Genomic DNA, 5,000 nt, shown 5'->3' on the forward strand with positions numbered 1-5,000 from the left:
TGAACGTCCTTGCAATCGCGCCGTTTCTACAACGAATCATTGCACCTGTCACTTGTACCAAGTACGTCGTAAAATTATTGGAAATAGTACGTAAATCAAACGATGACATACATGGTGATCGAAGAGAAAGACAGAGAGAGAGAGAGAGAGAGAGAGAGAGAGAGAGAGAGAGAGAGAGAGAGAGAGAGAGAGAAGAAAAGAAAAAGAAAAAAAGAAAAAAAGAATAACAAAAAGAATTCGGAGAATTCGATACTTCAAAGCACGTTGATTCAAGGTAGGAGTACTGATAGAGAGGAAAAAGAAAAAGAAAAAAGAAAAAAAAAAAAAAAAAAAAGGAAAGGAGTAAATTAATCATTGATTTTTCAACGTCTAAACGTAAACTATCTTGTGTATAATGTAACATATGTAAGTACCTACCTAACGTGAAATTTCAAATCTTATCTCAGTATCCTCATTTCAAATCCTTACGAATAATCCTCTTCGTCGAATAATAATATTATTTTCACAATTGGATCACTATGATTTTTCTTTTTCTCTCTTTCGATCCTTCATCACACACAATATTTCTTAAACAACATCATTACACTTTCGTACGGAATCAATATGTTTCGAGGTAGTACGCGGTAATCTTTTTTTTCTTTTTTTCTTTTTTTGTCTTTTTTTTTATTATTATAATAAAAAAAAAAAAAAAAGAAAAAAAAAAAAGAAAAAAAAAAAAGAAAAAAAAAGAAACGGGAGGAAAGAGTAGAGGAAGAGTAAAAAAGACAGAAAAGATGAAAGAATAATTGGAAAAAAAAAAAATAAAAAAAAATAAAAAAAAAGAAAAAGGAAAAGAAAAAGAAAACGTGAACAAAACACAAAAACAAAAAGAAATAAAATAAAATAAAATAAAAAGATCGAAGTACGAAGGACGGGTCAACACTAATCATTCAACTTGCACGATGCCGCGAGATGTCCGTGACTGTCGTCGTGCTAAGACACACTTTAATAACAACGCATTGTTAACAACAGCCGACAATAGTTTCTTTTGATAATACGAAGCCGCGTGGCACGTCACCGTTCCCTCTTTTTACCTCCCTTACGTTTCCTCACTTCTCTCGCATATCTACGTAGTGGACCGAGGAGAGTCCTCCTATTATCGGTGGCGGTTCAATGAAATCTTTAAACGCGCTAAGAAGAAGACTCTCTCTTTCTCTTTATATACATTCATGTATATATATATATATATATATATATATAAATATATATGTATATATATATATATATATTTATATATAATGTGTGTGTGTGTGTGTATTTGTGTATGTGTATATTTCATTTCTATCAGTTGTTTGTTCGAATGTTGCTGCCAACGCTTGTTTACGCATCACTCTTGTAAGTATATTGTACGCAAGTGCATACTTTAAGTTTTTCTCCTTTTTAATATACACTGTTTATTCCCATATAATTATAACATTAATTAATTATATTTTAATGGAAAATTACTTAACTTTACGCAGATATCTAATTACTTTTTACTTTATTATTTTTATCATTATTATTATTATTATTATTATTATTATTATTATTATTATTATTATTATTATTATTATTGTTGTTGTTGTTGTTGTTGTTGTTGTTGTTGTTGTTGTTGTTGTTGTTGTTGTTGTTGTTATTGTCATCGTTAACACATCGATTGACAAAGAATAGCACGAGCGATTGATTATCCTCGTCGCAGTGATATCGATTATCAATGCTAACGAAAGTCAGGTTTAATGTAAAATAGTAGTTTGTAGAAGTGAACTGTCACGTTTAGTTCTTTCTTTCTTTTCTTTTCTCTTTTTTTTTCTCTTTTTTTTTTTCTTTTCTTTTTTTTTTTTTTTTTTTTGTAGATCATCAGAAAAACTAAAAGAATTCTACTCGTGGATCAATATGTTCATGATATCATCGAATGATTACTTATATTTATCTCTCTTTCTCTCTCTTTCATTCTCTTTCTCTCTCTTTCTCTTTCTTTGTCTTTGTTCGCATGCCACCATTTTCATGATATCTACTTATTATGTCGATCGTTTTTTCTACTTCTTTTTATTTCAACAACGAAACCTTATCGAATTCCGTATGGCAATAAAACGCTCGTATATCTATTTGTCGAACGCATGTCCATAAGTATATTCTTGGATCGTTCACGAAACAACCAAGTGATGTCAGCTTATGAATAATGGACGCGGAAACGCGTCAAAGAAAAATACTTATGTACATACTTACTTGTTGTATTTTGATTCATCAATCAAAATTTCGTATGGCGATTGAATGATCGATCGTACGGACGATCAATTCACAATAGTTTTATGACTCGATTATTATAGAGATTATATAATGTGCAATGAAACAAGAAAAATAATTTTTTTTTGTATCGTTCAAGAGAGAGAGAGAGAGAAAAAAAAACAAAAATAAAAAAGAAAATAATAATAACAATAATAATAATAATAATAATAATAATAATAATAAAACTGAAAAAAAAGATAGTAATAATAATAAACGTATAAAAATAAAAATTGAAGACAAGAAAAAAAAAAATAAAAAATAAAGAAAAAAAAATAAGAAAATTAAGAAAAAATAGAAAAATACTTGGAACGTGAACTCGATGAAAATGTTCGTAGTTTTTCCCGTTATTCGTTTCACCTTACATGGCTGACGTACAGAGAGCGAGTCTATAAATAACCGACTGTTTACTCGCTTCTGCCCTCAAACACTCTTTAATACTCCTTATTTCGCGAGCGAAAGCCTAAAGAGCATGTACCCTCTCTCTCTCTCTCTCTCTCTCTCTCTCTCTCTCTCTCTCTCTCTCTCTCTCTCTCTCTCTCTCTCTCTCTCTCTCTCTCTTTACGTTGCCATTCTCAGACACGGAAGGTGGACGAAGAAATAACAAAAAAATAAAAATGAAAGAAACGAGAGCAGGTACTTACATATCTCAAAGACCATACATACATATATATATATATATATATGTCTGTATGTGTGTATGTGTGTGTGTGTGTGTTTGTGTTTATGTATACCGATTTTAAACTTGCCATCTTAACTATACTTGCGAAATAATGTCGCTCGATTCTCAATGATTCTTTTTTTTTCCTTTTTCCTTTTTTATTTTTATTATTTTCTTCTCTTTAATTCGATCCATCGTCATCCATCACAAATTATCGATTATTAATTTTCTTTAATCTACGATATATTCGTAAATTTTCCAAGTCAACGTTACTGATTATTAATTAATATTATGTTTAATTAATTATTTCTACTGAAAGAATATAGAAGAGCGAGATATAAAATCGATCGAATCTCTTGAACTCGAGATGAGTGAAGAGAAATGTAAAGGAAAAAAAAAAAAAAAAAAAAAAAAGAAAAAAAAAAGAAAGGAGAAGAAAAGAGAAGAAAAAAAGAAAGAAAAATGAGAAAAGAAAGGAAAAAAGAATTTCTTAAATAATTTTATTCGTTATAAATTTGCGGATGGTAGAGCCACTATTAAAACAATTATGCAACGATTTCAGAGAAACGAACCACTTTCGCGTTGTTTTACGATCGCACATATCTCTCTTGTATACACATATACTATATAAATATATGTACATATACACACACACATATATATATATATATATGTATAATGTAGCATAACCATACTGTCTTCTCGTAAAAGACATTCTACTTTTTGGACCGAGCGAAGATAGAATGCAATTACTTCTTATCGCCGACTGTAAAGAGCGTTCATAAGTAATATAATAAACGAGAGGAAAATGAATCGTAAGAGTACGAGAGTTAAGGATTAAAGTTTCAAACGATTACGATCGAAGATATTATTATTGTTTAAGTGAAAAATGACTTAATGAAAAAAAAAGAAAAAGAGAAAAGAAAAAAAACTATTATATATATATATATATATATATATATATATATATATATACATATGCGTGTGCGTATGTACGCGTGTACATGCGTGCGTATACATAGATACATACGTACATACATATATTTTAATATCTGGTATATAAAATAAATGCAATTTTTAATAATTAATTAAATACACAAGTGTATATTATGAAAATAATATTAACAACAGATGCAGATATACAATATATATGTTACCTCTCGAAACTCCTATTAATAATTAACGATTAATAAAAAGAATAATAGAGAAAAAGAAAGAAAGAGAGAGAGAGAGAGAGAGAGAGAGAGAGAGAGAGAGAGAGGAAGAAAATAAAAAAAAAAAAAGAAATAAAGAATAATCGTATGGTTTGAAAAAGTAAAAGCCTATGCACTTGGGAATCATACATGATCGCAAATCGTTCTCTTTATCGAACTTTCGCGTATAGAGAGATATAGGCGGGAATTTTAATTTCTCGACACACGATAATGCTACTCTCGCGTGCCGTCCCTTTTTTTTCTTTTTTTTTTTTCTCCTTTTTTTCTCCTTTTTTTTTTTCTTTCCTTCTCCACCGTTAACCTCCTCCAACAACTCGGCCCCCGTCCCTTCAGCCCCTATGCCCCTCTCGCCGCTCGTTCCTCCTCCCTCCTCGCCGCTACCCCTTCCCACCCCACCCCACCCTACCCTCCCCTCATCCTCACCCCTCCGCCGTGCAATAATATAAACGCACGCACGGTGGATAAAACGCCATAATAATCTCCCCATCTCGGTGAAAGTATCGTTCTCTTGGTAAAGTACTTTCCATGTATGCATCTATGTATGCATGCATTCACTTATGTATTGTATATCTCTATGCGTTTCTTTATCTCGACGCGTACCGTGCGTAAGAGCATGTAAATAGAAGTAAATGCAGTCTCTTTGTGTATTTCTATATAAATTTATGTATGTGTTTGTTGTGTTTATGTGTGCACGTATATGAGTGTGTGTGTGAGAGAGAGAGAGAGAGAGAGAGAGAGAGAGAGAGAGAGAGAGAGAGAGGGAGGGAGAGAATGGCCGATCGAAGGCGCAAAAGCAAATCTCGAAAGAATATAGTGGATTAAAT

The 5,000-nt window shown here is 31.3% G+C and overlaps 1 protein-coding gene across 17 annotated transcripts in view; it reads right to left on the reverse strand.

Moving 5' to 3' along the window:
- Nucleotides 1-5,000, reverse strand: part of FoxP (forkhead box transcription factor P) — a 288,984-nt gene that overhangs the window by 235,008 nt on the left and 48,976 nt on the right. Inside the window, exon 1 of one of the 17 annotated variants that reach the window (XM_085658151.1) lies at nt 418-528. The exons of the other annotated variants lie outside the window; for them this stretch is intronic. The gene's annotated coding sequence lies outside the window, so the exon portion shown is untranslated. Of the gene's footprint in view, nt 1-417; nt 529-5,000 lie in introns of those variants that run through there. 17 annotated transcript variants of the gene reach the window in all.

Source organism: Vespa mandarinia, chromosome 7, assembly GCF_050613455.1.
Source record: "Vespa mandarinia isolate Hongniang chromosome 7, ASM5061345v1, whole genome shotgun sequence".
NCBI classification, from domain to species: domain Eukaryota; kingdom Metazoa; phylum Arthropoda; class Insecta; order Hymenoptera; family Vespidae; genus Vespa; species Vespa mandarinia.